The following is a 17,592-nucleotide window of genomic DNA, read 5'->3' on the forward strand; positions in this document are numbered from 1 at the left end:
AGGGCAGGGGCAACAGATACCATGGGAACATCACCACCTAGCAGTTCCCCTCCAAGCCACCCACCATTCTGTCTCGGAAATATATCACCATTCCTTCATTGCCACTGGGTCAAAATCCTGGAACTCTCTTGCTAACAGCACTGTGGGTGTACCTACACCGCATGGACTGCAGCAGTTCAAGAACGCCAGCAAGGGCAATTAGGGATGGGCAATAAATGCAGGCCCAGCCAGTGATGCCCTCATCGCACGAAAGAACAAAAAATAACACTATGACCAGGAAAACAAAAAAATAAAATAAACCAGTCCCCACCCACACCTCTTAGTCATGCATTTATCAAAAATATTATATTACCTAGAAAGCTTCCTCAGCAGTAGTCTCAGTAAAGAGTTCACATGACAGTAGTTAGGCAAGGTGAACTTCAATCTGTGATGTCAATCAAAGCTCTCAGGGAGACTGCTGACAGTAATTTCTCTCCCAGGTATCCATTATTCTGTATGTTATGGAAAGCTAAAGAAAGCTCCAGAGATACCCAGGGGGTTGCAACCTATGGCGAATAGAACAGGACTCAGCCAATTTTAACTCTGTAGCTGAATGAGGTTTGAGTTACAATCTCATTCCATGGTATCTAGTTTGGCACCAATCAAAATTGTAAAGATGCTTTGTCTCTATGTTTATTCCTTGTATTAAAGCCAACAATTTGTGAAGATGTTGCATTGAATTTCAAATCTACCAAAGCACTTGTCTGGGCAGTCAATGCAGTTCTTCCTTTTCAAGTGAAGTATGAGATAAAAATCCTGCCCCCGCTTAAACCCCAGGACTCAGGTGGTTAGCATGTTGGGTGGGGGGGTGGTGGTGTGGGTTGTAACTGAACCTCACAGACTTGGTAGGGCCCAGCTCAATCTTGGATCTATCCTGGATTGGTTGGTCTCAACACAACAGCAATCAGTGCCTTCACTGCCACTGGCTTTGGAAAATAATCTACCACAGTTGCAACCCTAGCCGCTATCCACTGACACCTGTTAGAAGAGCTCATGTGTGCATATTGAGAGACAAGAGGATCAGGAATGACTTGATTCACATGAATGAATAGCTTGCTAACATTATTCTGGGCTCACACTTAGGTGAGGTATGGGAGAACAACCATGTAATTGCACCCCAGGAAGAAAACAATGTTTTCAAGAGAGAATCGGAGAAGATTGGCAAATAAATATTAGGGTGGGGTGGGGGGGGAAAATGTAAGATTCTCAATGTCTAGCATCAGGCTCTAGAAATTTTCTGCAACATTACAATTATTCGTGAAATGAACTTTTTTAAATAAAGTAAGAAACTGATGGGGACTAATCATTGCAATATTTTTGTTGCCTGCTGTCAGTTGTGGAAGAATGCCTGCTGGGAATAAAGCAGCAAGTCAATGCAGAAAATAGAATTTTTTTTTTATTCGCTCTACAGAACCCCTTTAGCGGAATTTCTATGGAATTTCATGGCCTTTAATAAACGAAATAGTTCATCCCCCTCTTGTCCCCCTCTTGTCCGGAGGATATTCTTCAAAGCACATGGATGAATTATATTACAAAAGCTGAAAAAAAAATCAAGCTGTAAGTATGCAAAATATTTCAACATTTTTGTAAGTTCATACGGTCTGCTGATGAAATTAGCACAATTGTTATGAGGCCCACACTGCAGCATTTGAAGAACCAATCTGAAAGTTGTCAGACAGCTATCAAATATTTCCATCAGTTCTTCATTTTCTGTTGCTGTATAAAATGTGTGGGCTATCTGTTTTGACAACAAGTACAGGTATTGAGAGGAAATGAATGGACTGACCAGCAGATAGGGTTGTGTTGAAGATGCTATGCAAATGGAAGGTATTGTTGTCGTGGTCTAGACAAAATTCTTGTATGGATAGATGAAATGAATACGACAGAATTTCTTAAAGGGTCAGCACCTAGTTCTAAGGAAATACCTGAAATTTCCAAAGAATTAAAACACAAAATCCACTCTTTTCAACACAGGATTCAACAGTACCTTTATTATAACCAAAGCATGGTCACCTTATGGGCCTATAATGAAGCATTAACCTATCTTTTTGTGAAACAATGTTAATGTGCTTTCAGTGGTTAATCCTTTTAGTGCCTCAAGTTTGCAAATACTATAACTGAATACTGTAAAAGTGTATGCAGAAGCTAGATTCTGAAATGAATCTCTAATCTCCTCCCACACCCGAAGCACTATCTTCTGATCCTTAAATTTACATTGTGTTGATGTGGCACACTCATGGGTGATAAAGATTAAAGATTAATTAAAATAAGTACTCAAAATGTTCAATACCATTTTACTGTTGAATGCTTTGATACATATATGCCGTCCATGGGAAAAAACTTAAAACAAAGTTGCTGCTAACACAGTGATGTGAATGGTCTCGTTCAATCTAGATTTGATGAAATTAATATTCATCTACAGCAGGTAGTAGGACTTTAATGTGTTATGCTGAGTTAAAACTGTCAAGTCTCCCAAAATTATCAGAAACTTATTAAGTTTAGATAACCATTCCTTTGTTTAAAAAACAGCTATAACCATTGTTTTATGGTGATTCCATTTATATTACACAGGGTGCTGGGATTTTTTACAATGTGATACAGTGCTTTGCGATCAAATTCCACAAATCTGTCCAGCTTTCTGCAAAAAAAATACAAATCTGAGGCCTCACAGAATATAAGTCTATCAGTGCAAGACAGGGAAATACAGGATACCTTTCCAGGCATCAGAAAATAGGCAGCAGGCAGAGCCCAGTCTGGGTACAAAGGCTGAACTGCAAGGCTGGGTTGCTGCTCTCTTCTGGTTAATTAACTTTAGTAAATAACAATCATTGGCGCTGTGGCATTCATCATAAAGCTTTTCTCTAAATTCTTTTTTCTTGTTTGGTTGAATACATTATAATGACTGGTGATGAACAGCAAGAATTTCAAGGATATGTTTTAAAAATATTCTCATTGAAAAAAAAGTTTACTTGGATAATTTAATTCAAAATAAAACAATTGCAAGTAACAATATCTAGCGATTTTCTTAGCAGGCCTTTTAAACTGGCCTTCCCAAAAATATTTGTGTTATTGTACATGGGCCGATTTTTTTTGTCACTTTGTCACTTTTTTTCACTTTGCCCCATGCTGCAGTGAAACTTGGCATTTTCATTATGTAACTTGAACAAGGCTAAAAGCACCAACATTTGAAGAAACAAAATTTTGAAAGATAAGCTGCCTACAAAATAAATAAATAAAAACATTTTTGCCAATAAAAAGAAATTGGCAGCCACTTAATGGAACTCAATTACTAGCGAGAATGCTTCACATTTGTGTAAAATGCATGTGAATTTTTCACTAATGTGTACTTGGACCTTTCACACCCATAGACAAAAAAAAACTCCCCATCACAGATTTCACGGAGTTATCCTCTATGTATTCAGCTCATGTTTGCTGTTTTCCTGCTTTACGCAATCAATACAATCTCACATGTGAGATATTCCAGAAGCTTCTACAGACAGCACGGATACACTTTGCTATAGAGTGATTTTACCAGAAAGTCTGAAAAACAAAGTTAGGTGACAAGCTAAGAAAAGTCAAATAAGTACATGACTCCTCATTGGTGAGAATCCGGTACAGTGCCCTGAACTTTTCTCCGATTTAAGGTACTAGTGAATGAATTAGAGAAGCCATGGATCAAAAGGAATTTAGGGAGTAATTGCATTATTAATGTGATTTTATATTTTGCATTTACAACTAGATTGAGTTTTACTAAATCCAGGGAGATTGAAATTACTGGCAATGGCCTATGATTTTTTTCAAAAAGCTCCATGGGTAAATTCAGCAAAGGTTGTGTACCTGAGCTATACTTATATAGATTAAAATGATCCCAATGCAATTATGGTCCATACTGAAAAGTTGATCACAGCCAGTGGAGGGTTTAAACTGGCCTCACTGTCCACGGACAAGGCAGGGGAAAAAGGTCGCAGAGTTCCTGCTCTTATTTTAATGTTCCTTTCTGGAACGTACAACCATTTAGATATCAGCTGACAATGAGATCAGCCTCAGCTGTAATGCTTTGCACAGTCAATTGGCGTTTCAATAGTCATTGTCTAGGTTAACACATGAAGAATGGCCACTTGTGAAAGGCAACAGAGGGTTCCTGTGCAATCATCCTTAAACATATTAGCAGTTTCAGGAAAGGGGATTTAAAAACCATAGAATATTCTTGCTAATATATAATAACTTGCATTAATATAGCACCTTTAACATCCCAATCCATTTATAGCGATATGGTCAACTTTCTGTTATCTAAATACAGAGACATGGTCAACATTACTATATCTAGAACAAAAACAGAATTACCTGGAAAAACTCAGCAGGTCTGGCAGCATCGGCGGAGAAGAAAAGAGTTGACGTTTCGAGTCCTCATGACCCTTCGACAGAACTGTATATCTAGGTTTAGTAACATCAATGCACTTGCCTTTCCTTCCAGAAGTATTGCATACAATAGGACTCTAATGTCCACTGTTTCAGCAGGCTAATAGGGACTGAATCCTCTTGTGACATCTGGAAAGAACACTTGAGATATGGGCGTAGGATTTTTGTCAGCACTTAGCATTTTGCAAAAAGTGCAATTCCTGTTTATAAACAAGGCAACCAACTGGGGTCACTGGATGGTCAATACTTCAGAAGAACAGGATGGGGATTTATCGGAAGACTCCTACATTAAAACGCATCTTAAAAAAAAATCACCATTAAGAACATAGAGGAAAATTGGCCAGGGGTAGCACTCTTGATTACTGTCCATCACACCCTGCTGGGAGAACGTAGGAGCAGATTTCAGGTGAGAATAAGAGTGGGTTTGTCGTCCAAGTATTCAAATAATATGCTGACAGTCACCATGAAGAATAACAATAATAATTACCACTTAAATGAGACCCTAGAGGCTGAGTGGTTCCCAGCAAGATTGAGGGAAGAAAATTGTAGCAACAAAAATTGGCAAGATATAAAAAAAATTGCAACAAGTTCCCACTTTTCCCATATAGTTTAGCAGATTGATCCTTACTGCTAAATGAGGCAGCCTAGTCAATCCAAAATAATGATCTTGCAGCAACTGGCACCCAACCACCTGCCACTGAAAGAGATAGATCTTTTAAAACAGTACAAAAACAATGAACCCACTTCATGAAGCCATCAGTACTTACAGCGACATTAACAAATCCATGAACAAAGCTTTTACAGAATTTATGCTGCACTTTCAGGCACTCTTCAAAAAAACCCCCTGCTTATTATACTAAAGACAGGGCTGTTTAAGATCCCTTCTGTTAGAATCAGTCTGTTTCACATCATGACAGTGCATTTTTCCAACACTTGTGGATTTACGACCCCGTTTTCCCCATTCTAAACAGAAAACTGCTCCATGAAAAGAATAATGATGCCTAAGGCCTGATTTTGTTTTCTTTTACAGCTTTGACTGTTCTTCAGCAAAACATATGAACCTTAATATTTCCCATCACTTTGTTCTTTCTGCCCGCTTGCTGATGACTATTACACCCAAGGTTCAACTGAAAAAAAAATCCTTCAGACGTCTCAGTATCTGCACAACGTGACATCTAATGTCTTGGAGAGAGAGAGAGGGGGAGGAAGAGGAAGACAGAAACACAGTGTGATCTGATTGAACAAAAGCTGCTGCAAGGTTTTAGTGACATGATCATAAAAGGTTAAGGATTAAAAATTACCTTCAGTCCCAGAAATAGTGTACAAAAACTATGCAAAAGCCTGTTCTTTTCCTAATAAAAGTAGTTTTGTTTGTTTACTGTCTGGGAACACAGTCTTTAGGCAGCAAATTCTGTAATCAGACCACAGCTGGATAATATAAAAAGTTATATGTAAATGCAGTCTGCAACCTGTATTTTCCATTTGCACCAATTTAGAACTTAATAACTAAATGACCAAGGAGATGCTAATCAAATTGCCCTGCAAGCCTGAAGTGCTTGTGGTATCTAATTTAAATAAAAACAAGAGCCATACTTAATTCCTTCACTTTATATATATTAAAAAAAACTGTGTTTAGCCCAAACCTGGCTTTGCAACAGCGAAAAACTAAATCGTTGGAACATTTGGTATAGTTTTAATTCTTAAATCGACTTTCAAAAGGTAGTTGAGCTTTGGTTAAAGTTACAGCAAGTTAGATGATTTTGAACTCGTGAGAGGGATTGGGTAACGAACTCCTAACAATGCATTTGCAAATGTGAACCCTTTGTTTTCAAACCACTGTTTGTTATTTTCTTTCCAGTAAGGTGAAAAGATGCCTTGAGTAAAAGGAAAATACACAAGGATTATAGGTGAAATATTACTTTGTTTTTTTTAAAAAAGTGAAATGACAGTTGACTTCAGTGCGCCGTGTCTTAGGTGTGTTTGTGGGACAGTTCAGCTTTAAGCGCTTCCAGTGTTATTTGGCCAGCGCGGTTCATGTTTGCTCGGATCAGACTAATAAAACACAAAGCAGATCATAGCGTGATAAGCGCCAAACGTCAGGGGGTGGAGGGGCTGAATAAACTGCTGCAACAAGAAATTAAACTTCATCCAAAATTATGATCTCACCTGATTTATGGAACTGTTTTGGCTGATGCAACATAAATCCCCGGAATCGGAGCGCTGCATATGTAAAGTTTTCCTTTAATAAGTCTGTCCAGCCGACTTCAGTGATGGTTTCAAAAGACTTGTTTTTCTTGCTCCAGTCAGTTGTTTGCCCAAGGGATTCGGCGATTGGTTCATTTCCTCTTTCACGGGCTCAAATTTCTTGTCTTTTTTTCTCTCTAATGAATGACCTGACTCAGTCAATGACATGACATTAACAAAGATTCCAGCCTATGAGAGGTGAGGATCGAGGTGTTAAATTACCTGGAGATGGAACACCCACCCCCAGCTCAGGAACCAATCAGAATCCAGGCCCTCTGTTCCATTCATAGTTCTGATCCTCTGCCATGGCCTCTCATTCACAAAAAAAACTTTCAAGGGGTCATTCATAAAATCTGGAAGCAGTGGAAATGAGTATTTACTCAGGCAAAATATATTAAACAATCTATTTTTTTAGGGAGGTCTAACTGGAATTTCTTTAGAATGGTATTTTGCAAAACAGTTTCCATATATAAAGTTTCTTAATTATAGTTTCTTTAATAAGTTAATTAATTAACAGGTATCAGGCTATTTCCTTTAGATCTAGCTCCAACATGCATGCACACTGGAGTACTGTTTACAGAGAAATGCTGGAGTCGATTTGGATCAACTCTTGCCTTAAATTATATGGGGTTATGGTGCAGATGCATCAGTCATGTGTAAGTGTTGCATCATACAAACATATCTCCTCCTCATTTTCCACAGACCAGTACTTGATATATAAACCGCGGGACTGTTAACCCTTTAAATCATCCTAAATGGACAGATTTGTGAAGAATACCTTTTTGAGAAGCCTTTAGAGCTTTTTTTAAAAGTGTGCTTTCAGGGTGACTTAGTGGCTGCATTAATGAAACACCATAACCAACACGTCACAGTTGGAGCAATGGCATATTAACAAACATGATTCATGTACAAAGACATTGTACCATACTCGTAAAATTAAACTTGATGCCAGTTTAATAGATAATCTATTGTTGATGGAACATTTAGGATATAGAGATAGGAATTTTTTTAATGTCTGAAGCAAAACACTTATGGAGTTGGTTTTAATGAAGTGACCAGGGAATTCCAGTGGGTAATTTTATTGGGTTCGGGGGTTAGAAGTGCCCTCAGAGCAAGCATTAACTCTTCAAGTACCAGTTGCAACATCAACTTACATTTATAAAACACTAAGAAACATCCTGAGACTCTTCACAGAGAGGTTTGAGGAAAGCACCAGGAAAGCAGCTGAAGAAGGGCATCCAGAAACTTGAATTTTTGAGAAGATAACTACTTCAGCAAGAGAGAGGTGAATAAGTATGGGAAAGGGAAAACCAGAGTTTAGGATTCAGGCAGCTCAGGGATTTGCCATCAAAGTTGAGACAAAGGGAAAGGAAGACACAAAAGATCAGAATCAGAGGCCAGAATGTTAGATACAGGACTGTTAGATACAGGACTGTTAGATACAGGATACAGGACAGCACACTTTAAAAAAAGTGCTAAAGGCTTCTCACAAAGGTATTCTTCACAAATCTGTCCATGTAGGATGACTGTCAGCCCAAACCTGGGTATTGTCCAGGTCTTGTTGCATTTGCACATGGACTGTTTCAGTATCTGAGGAGTCGTGAATACTGCTGAACATTGTGCAATCATCACCGAACATCCCCACTTCTGACCTTATGATGGAAGCTCTGGATTCTCCACATCACATGCAGCCTGTCACAGACCAGACAACGTGTGGCCCCACGGTTCAGCAAAGCCTCCCAACAGATTCTCCTCCAGACCTTCGGAAAGGCGGGAGGTACTGTTTCCTAGGGATCACAGCAGGAGGCCCTCCTGTTTGACCGTGGAGGCTTGGAAGGAGGCCCCAACAGAGATTAGTGCCTGTGTGCCCCACAGGAGAACTGCACATTAGTGCAGAAAAAGGATGAATGTTCTGCTTTGCTTTGCCAGGGTAAGTGGCATAGTCTACTCACTGCAAAGTGACACTCATAAGGGCAGCAGGCAGTGTAAGCATGCGAGTGCACGGGGTGTCAGACAGGAGTTTAGGCTGTAGGGCTCAGCAGTAGATGGGGCGTGCACTAAATGTGTGACAGTCACTTCATGCTCTCAATGTTCTATCAGCTGCAAGACATCCTGCTTGTTAATCATTTACTGTGGAGGCGTCAAGAGCTGGCATAGGCATGCGCGCTCCTACAATGATCGTGCACCCATAGGGATGATAGACAATCCTTCTGTCTTCCTGCAGAACAAAAACAACAGGAAGAAGCAGGCTGGGGGCAGCCTGCCCGACATCAGAATCCTCATCCCATTCGAGGTGGAGGCTGCCAAGCTAGCAGGGAAGGATCAGGAACATGCCTGCTCTGAAGACAAACTAGGACTTCCCCAGCAAGCCAGTGAGGATGCCTCCACCCTATGGTTGTTAGATGTGCCGACAGAGTGAGACACTGCTTTAATAAGGGAGCCTCTGTCTTTTCTCCATTCCACGTACTAGCAAGAAGGAGGGGAGGTCCACAAGGGAGAATAGCCACAGAAACGGCCCCAACTCAACCTCTGAGGATAATGCCTTGGAAGCCTCAGAGTATGCACCATCATGGTGTTCGCCTGAACCCTCCACTAACACAAATACTTTGACTTTGGTGGGTGCATGTTCTAGAATAAGGTGAGTCGAAATCAGGCAACTGAGCACAAATATTCAGTATTTGTCTTCTGTGATCGCATATCAGCTGCACGTTCAAAGAGTGGAAACCTTTCCTATTGTTGAATGTGACCTGGCTCATGCTAGGGAACTCTCCAGGCCACATGTATGCAGTCAATAGCTCCTTGCACCTGCAGGAAACCAGCAATTGCCATAAAACCCAACTCTCTGGCAGCCTGGCTTTTGGGATCCAGGCAGATTTGAGCAAATTGGTGCGTAATCCTGAACAGGGCATCTGTCCCACCTCCCTGGTGCACTTGTATGTTGCTGACTGGGAGATGCCACTCTGGTCCCCAGTGGAGGCCTGGAAGGAGCCACTGGCAAAGAAGTTTAAGGCAGCAGTGACCTTTAATACCACCGGCTTGGCATTTCCTCAAGGGTTTGCAGCCGCAGGTCCTATGGAGAAGCTGGCAGATGTATGCAACCACACTCTTGTACATTCTAAGGTGCCTCTAGCATTGCCTTTCACCCCTTTGTAGATGGCTGCATCACCTGCAATGTACACGTGACTGGGCCAATGCTTGCCTTTGAACTTCTTGAAGCCCCACTGCTTTTTGCTGCTCTTCCTGGCCCTGTGCCAATCTTCCCAGTCCCTTCTCCTCCCCATCTGAACGAGAGCCATTAGAAAGGCAGAGTTGCCTGGAGCCTGCATCTTCTAGGCCTCAGTGAATCCGTGAATGAATTGCAGTGATCAGCCTAGTGAACATATTCTTTACAGGTTTGCCTCCATCCCAGAGCCAGCAAGCCAGAGCTAAGCCCTGTGCCTAGTTTCCGCCTAGACATGGCATCCCCACTCGACCCCTTCCAGGTGAAGGACATCTTGGAGGAACAGAGGTGAGTGTTCCTCCCATTCATATATGATTGTGCATACAGACATTGTTCTTTTACCGGAGTGATGGCAACCATGTGCAAGAACCCTCCCTCAGACACTATTCAGCTTGCATCCATTACCCTCCAGACTCCACAGAGAGACCATTGCCTTGGCAGCATAGAAAGAGGTACCACATGAGCCCTTGTCAGCCATGGCCATTCGCATGAGAAGATGGAGGTTTAGAATCAGGAGTTTGCTGCCATCCAACAACCTTGCAACCAGGAGGCATCCACCTCCCTCCCTCCCTTCATCCCTTCCTCTAACAGATGATAAATCGCACAGATTGAAGGACAGCCCCAGACCTTGATGGAATCTCACTAGAATGCGACCCATTTTCCACAGAGCAATGCTGGTTTATTGGGCATTGGAACGGCAAAAACATAACTCAGCAGAGCCCGGTTCTCCATGGAGTAGACTAATAAGTAATAGGGTGCCCTTTCACTCGGCCCCAAAAAAAAGACATTAACTCCTCCCACCAGTCCTGAACCCCCTCCCGTATCGAATGCTTGAGAGGATTTATGAACTGCTCAGCAATCTTGAGAGCTTTAATATGGTGCGTATGAGTTTTGCCAGCGTGTCAAGCACCTTCCACCCTCCCTGTTACCCGTCGAGATCCCCCATCCTCCCCTACAATCACCGCCTTGTCATTCCCCTCTCTCCTGTAAACATTCCGTCCAGCTGTATGTGTAGGCTTATGGGGTAAAGGCAGAAGAATGGCACTAAGCGAATTGCTCATTCAGTGAACTGCTGCATCCATGATGGGCAAAATGGCCTCTTTCTGTTCTGTAACAACTCTGTGATTCTGTGACCTGCCCATGCCCCCCCCCAGAAGCCTCCCGTTCCTGAGGCCAGCTGTACCTTGACTTTCCGAGAACCCCCCATGAGACCAACCAGTACCCTCCCATGTGCCTTGACTTCCATCCTGTTCCAACTCCCTCCTCTGACTCTGACTGTACTCTCCGCTTCCCAGTACCCTCATTCAAACCCTTAGGACCAAATTCAAGAACTCATGGACCATGCACGTCTTACACATCTCTCTATGATACTACTTGTTTTGGCATAGCTGATGGTAATTGCTGAGTTGCCCAAATCCCAGAGGGAAACTTGAAACAGCTGTCAAAATGGTTTTTGCAATTTGTATAGGATGAGGAGAGGTTCTGAAATCAGGAAAAGTTGCCCCTGACTACTTGTGATGATCTTATGGTAAAGTAAATATTTATTAAAAGAATAGAGGAAAAGAACACAATTGCACTTAAACACAAGAATAGCTTTACACAGTAAACAGTACTTTAAAGTAGTTCCACAAATTCTTAATGTAACTACCTTCAGAGCTAACCTTCCCCCTTTCTGTTCTGCAACTATCCTTATAGATTCTAAAATCAATAGAATTCCAATAATTTTTACTGCACAGTGGCTTTTTCCTTGGGTGTCCTCTGAGGATGACAGCAACTGGGTCTTCAGGTCTGGCCTTGTTCACACTGTCTTCTGGGAGATCTGACCAGCTACCTTGCTGTCTTCTGGGAAATCTGACCAACTCCCTGCTGCCTTCTCGGAGATCTGACCAACTACCCCAAACTTTGCATCAATATTTCCTTAAATACCATCCCTTTTGATCTCTCTATTGTCTTGACCAGTCTCTTCAGAAATGATTTCTTCCCAGAATTGATTAAACTCGTTTCGTTACCCTAGCTCTTAGACTTGTAAAAACAAACTTACTCTATCCTTACTTTACTTACATCTATTACAACCTGCATATGTCCCCCTTTGAACTAAAACAACTCAATTCGAAACAACTCCTGTTATTGTTTTATGTAAAACTCTGGCGGAGTTCTTCTTGGGGTTCATTAACCACTTCTCACTGTTGGTTTTAGATTCATGTAGTCACTAGCTCTTAATCTAATTACCATATTTACACCTTCAACAGCCTGTCTCCCGGTACAGAAGAAATATGTTAGGGTTATTAACAGAAGAAAAATATTACAATTTCTTGTTTTCTTGACACACTCAATGCCTAGAGAGGCCTTCCACCAGCCTACAATGGGACCAAGACATGCATGACATGCTTACCCTCCTGAACAAGCCCAGGGCAGTCTGGTTCCTTCCCCGAACAGTGCCCCACCCTTCCCCACTGGTCCTCCCTCCCCTGTCCTGCCTCCACTCCACCCTTCCCCCCCTTAGCCTGCCTCTTCCATCCAGCCTCCGCTCCACTCTTCCCTCCTCAGCCTCAGTTGCATCTTTCCCTCCTTAGCCTGCCTTCCCTGTCCAGCATCCACTCCACCCCTTCCCCTCTTAGCCTGACTCCCCCGTCCAGCATCTGCTTCACCTCCCCCCCCCGCACCCCCCCCCCCCCCTTAGCCTGCCTCCCGTGCCTCTTTCATTAAGCTGGCAGAGGCTGAATGGTTTCCTTCTACCCTGTAAGACTCTATGGCTTGCAACTCTCCAATGGATCAACAATCAATGGTAATTGAACAGTAAACTGATTGAACAATCTATTCATTAGAATAGAGGTAAACCAGTTTCAGAGCACGAGAAATCTCGAATATTCCAGCATTTGTCGGAGTATTCTTCCAATTCGTAATTTTAAAAGCAAGAGTAGGAGGGAGTAGCATATTAAAGCATATTGGAGTTCTGGGAGGAAAGAGACTCAAAACAAACTGTTGGCTCGAGAATGGTACGTGCAACAATAATTTGGACTTGAAGCCTAGGAGCACACGCTGCTTGACCTGCTGAGTATTTCTGGCATTTTCTGCTTCTATTTCAGATTTCCAGCACCCGCAGCATTATTTTGAAAGTTTAAGTACTTTATTTTCAGAGTTTCTTGGGAAATGTCAACCAATTTCTCAATCTAACTAATCTGATAATTAATCAGCAAGTGAATTACCTTCTGTCAGTAAAATAAGAAAAGTATTGGACAAACTGGTTGATGTTAAGCCTGTCTCTGCATATTTTCATGGAAATTGCTTAACTACCATAAACCATAGACAACAACAGCAATGCAAATGAGCTGTACGATTTGTGATTATGATTTTTGCCTTTTTCAAATGTGAATCTTTCTGAGAAAAAACTCAATGAAAGTTTCACATCGCACCTGAAATTCACTTCTGACGATGGGCAGGTTAGGATGGGTGGGGTGGAAGATTGTCATCCCTGTTTGTTTATAGAGAGGATTTTTAGCAATTTTAAAAACACGTCTCCTCATGTGTCTGTGGCACGAGCAGGGACATGTTATGAAAGAAATTTTAAAATTTTAATTTCATTTTTATTTACTGTTGGAAACCTCAACCCGCCGGTGGATGAGGTTTCCTAAAATATCCAAAGGCCACTTGGCTTTTTTGTCAGCCCAAAGCAGCGAAAAATTTCACTCAGTTATAGCTTTCGTGGCCTTAATTGTCGGCGGGTGCGCTGTCGTCTCCCGTGCGCGTCCGCCGACCGAAATGTTGCGTGAGTGTGCGATGAATCAGGCCGCCCGCCCGACAACGCCATGGCGCGTTGTTTTACGCTCGAGTGGACCGGGTGCGTGCCTGCCCACTCAGCACAAATCTCCGCCCTCCGTTCCTCTCTCCACGGATGCTGCCAAACCTGCTGAGCTTTTCCAGTACGTTTTGTCTTTATTTCTCCATGTGCATGCAGACAGCCCAACTCCTGGGGAAAAGAAATCATTGATTGTTAAAGAGGCGGTGCAAAAATGCAATGCAGTCAATGTCATGACAGAAAGTTGGAATCAAAGCAGTTCTGTTTCTGCACAAACCTACGTTAACTCACTGGGTTTCCAAGTCTTTGAATGCAATTGGAAGTGGACACTGATCTATTTTTTGGAACAAAGTGCAGAATTGTCCTAGAATTGCATTAAGTGCGGTAGCGGACATGAAAAATGGCGTTTTACCCACCGGCCGCATTGGCGGATTTTTGCACTGCATCGTCCCCTTCCTTGTAGCTTATACAGTCACAGGGAACACGCTGTCTCGCTGGCGTGCAGCCTCTGATTTACCCACCACGCTGTTACCTTGCCGCTTCCTCAGTCCAAGCACCATATTTAAGCTGCAGCCTCACACACACCCCTCAATGCTTGCAGTCCAGAACTGCCACTGCGAAGACATGGCCCCAAAAGCCAAGAAGTGTGGGGCTCCCGATTCAGTGACGCATCCCTGGAACACCTTTTGGATGCCGTGGAGGCCTGCTGTGATGTCCTCTATCCCTGCTCAGCCCTCGGGAGGCCTGTCAGTCTCACCACTCTGGCTTGGCAGACGGTGGCAGAGGTGGTCAGTGCCAATGCTGCACTCAGAGGTCGGCAGAACAAGGATGAATGATCGCAATCGTGTGCCAGGGGAATCAACCATCTTATCATTCTCAACTCACACACTCAAAAACTCATCACACATTCACTGGCATCTCACTCACTGCCAGCTCAAGGGACACCACCACTCACTCTCTCACGCACACCCTCACATCTCCATTTGGCTTAATCTTCCCTGAAGATCGCCTCCCCATTCTGTCCATGGCTTGAGTCTACATATACGCACGCCTGGCATCCTTCTCATTTGGCCTGGCATGTGCCTTGCTCACACTCTCTCCATCTGTCTTTGTGCAGGACAATGTCACGCACAATCAATGGGAGAGATGCCAGACGGGGGAGGAGTGCCGGACATCAAGGCCCTCACTCCGTTTGCGAGTTGTACGTTGGAGCTGGCCAGAGCGGACATGGATGGTTCCTGCTGCAAGCATCCACATGAGGATCCTGCACCACATCATTTCTCTGTCAATGCTACTCTGAGTCCACTGTCCTGTGTGTAGTGCACCTGCATTAATCTCCACTTTCTTTCCTAGGCTCATCTGCCATGTCGTCTTCAGGCAACCTTGACCCCAACCCCAGCACCGAGAGCACCTCGGATGAGGACCCTGAGGGCAGCACCGTTGAAGACCCGGCATGGCGCTCACCCATATTCTCCACCAGCACAACGACATACACCTCAGTGAGACTTAGGTGTACAGCTGCCTCGGGATCACAATCTAGAGAGCACAGTTCACACTCTGTTCCACAGCCGATGGAGGCAGGGACATTTGAGGTTGCCGGCACTCGGAGGACTGCTGGAGGCAGGAAATCTGCTGAGTCCAAGTCAGATGATGAGTCTATAGACTCGGTCCTCAATCAGTTATTGGAGCTGCGAAAACAACTACGGGAACATCAGGAAGGGATGTCCGCTGCACTCCTCAGAATGCAAGGGATGATGGAGGAGTCTGTCTGCCTTCAGTCTGAGGTGATAGTGACAGCATGTCAATGCACTGAGGTCAACACTGTTAGGATGGCTGCTGCCAAGGAGACCTTGGTCCAGACATTGGTCCTGCACTGGTGTGGGCTGAACTCCATCATGAACATGCCATAGTTGGCCTCTAATAGTGTCAATGTGAGAGGGGTGCGGGGCAGTTCGATCTCACTCCAGCTTCCCCTTCTCCTCAAGGAGTCAACCAGAGGCTGTTGGGCACCCATAAGCAGGAGAACTAGCAGCTCGACACCACAGGGACACCCACCTGGATGACTTTGGGAACGTCCGGCTGATTAAATCCCCTCTTCCTGTGATCTCATCATCTCCAGCCAAGGAGGATGCACCTGGCCCACAGCAGGATACCCAAAGCAGGCCAGGGCTCTCCAGGTCCCGGCCCTTCAGAGGTTGCCCATCAAAGTCATCTCAGACAGAGTGTAACAGTTATCAGGCTGCCTCCACCTCTGCTGTGGATGTTGGGGGAGCACGAAGAGGTGGCTGCATTGTTAGGAAGGTTAAGAAGATGTACGCTGGGATTTGCAGCAATCTCTTGTTTCCCACAAATGGAGGGTGCCATCAACTGCACTCACATGGTGCTTAGATCTCCATGGCCTTAAGGTCCAAACCTTAATAAATTCTTAGCAAGGGACTGTGAGCACCTCCATCAGTCACTGTGCCATGGCCACCTTTCGCAAGGGGATTTTACAACTGGCCCAGTTGTCCAATTGTTCGGCAGCCCCCTAAAACTCACATTAATTTGCTGTCTGTGCCCAAGGGGTGAAATGTTCTGGAGCATTCATGCTTGCTTGAGTGAGCAGAAATGCTTCAGAGGCCCAACTCCAACCATGTCAATGGAGCTATTGCTGAATGGTCTCAGCTGCAGAAGAATGCTCTCTTTTGACAAGCTTGGCCACTTCCCTCACCCTCCCTGCCCCCGACATGTGCTTATGTACTTCCATCAGTCTGTGCTGCCTTGGCATCTCCTGGCCCCCCTTCCCCGCACTGGAGCACTTGCCCTGCCCCCGCACTGGAGCCCTTGCCCTGGCACCGCACTGAGAGCCAGCTGGGAAAAAGTGACTTGCTTGTGCTGCCTTCGAACGCATAGTGCCTCTCCCTTGGTGTCCTAAAGGCGACCCTTGCGAGCGCTGCGCAAGCTTGTGTGCGCTCACCTCCGAGTTCCTCTCGAAGTTCAGCTTGCCAGGTGCACCCCTTTTTAAAGGCAGCCGTGAAGCACAGTGTTCTGAAGTCATGCCGACGTGGGAGGTAAATTTGACATGGGGGATGATTCCGGCGTGAGGGCATGATCATGAGATGCAAGGGCATTAAAATTAACTTCCCGACGTTGGACGGCGGGAAATGAGACCTGCCATTGATGGGCAGACCGGACGATCGCAAACTGGTTTCAGAATGGCGTAAAACTAAGTTTTGGTTCACCCGTGCCACCAAACATGCCCGTCCACCAACGGGAGCGGAAATTTCCGGCCGAAGTCTCTGTGCATTGTGTGTTGTTTATAGAGTGCGTGGAGCATAATGCCATCTGCCTTCATGCTTGGTTTTCCCGTTATGTTTGAAATGCAAAATGACTTAATTATTGTGATGCAGCCCCAGTCAAACTGCCAGACTCTTGGCCTCCCTGCACTGCAATGTGAAAGAACAACCAAAGCACAGGCCTATATGGCCAAGCAATGCCTAACTCATCAAGACCGCATTCTTGAAAATGATTATGAAAATGAAGGAACAGGAGCTGCTAGACATAGGAGATGATTAATCTGAAGGAATAGATGCCACCAGAGGCTGCACAATCTTTCTTGAAGTGGGGCAAGCAGGAATAGAAGATGATTGATTAGCGGAAAGGGGGCTGTGCCAGAAATAACTATTTTCCAAATAAAATGAAAACAGGAAACAATCATTTTGTGATTTCACTGGCCTCTCAGTAAAGGAATAAATGAATATTTTTCTTGGTACTTTTTCACAGTAGGACTGAGACCTTATTAAGAAGAATAAATGCTGACACTGATCAGCAAAATTCGAACTATTCAACTTTTATTTTATTGTTTGAAGTTTTGATTTATTACTATATGTGCCTG

The 17,592-nt window shown here is 43.8% G+C and overlaps 1 protein-coding gene across 1 annotated transcript in view; it reads right to left on the reverse strand.

The window, feature by feature from the left end:
- etv4 (ETS variant transcription factor 4) overlaps positions 1-6,877 on the reverse strand; it is a 104,393-nt gene extending 97,516 nt beyond the window's left edge. Inside the window, exon 1 of the mRNA XM_041173584.1 lies at positions 6,625-6,877. The gene's annotated coding sequence lies outside the window, so the exon portion shown is untranslated. The remainder of the gene's footprint in view (positions 1-6,624) is intronic.
- Positions 6,878-17,592: the final 10,715 nt, after the last annotated feature.

This window comes from Carcharodon carcharias, chromosome 23 (assembly GCF_017639515.1).
Source record: "Carcharodon carcharias isolate sCarCar2 chromosome 23, sCarCar2.pri, whole genome shotgun sequence".
In the NCBI taxonomy this organism is placed as follows: Eukaryota; Metazoa; Chordata; class Chondrichthyes; order Lamniformes; family Lamnidae; genus Carcharodon; species Carcharodon carcharias.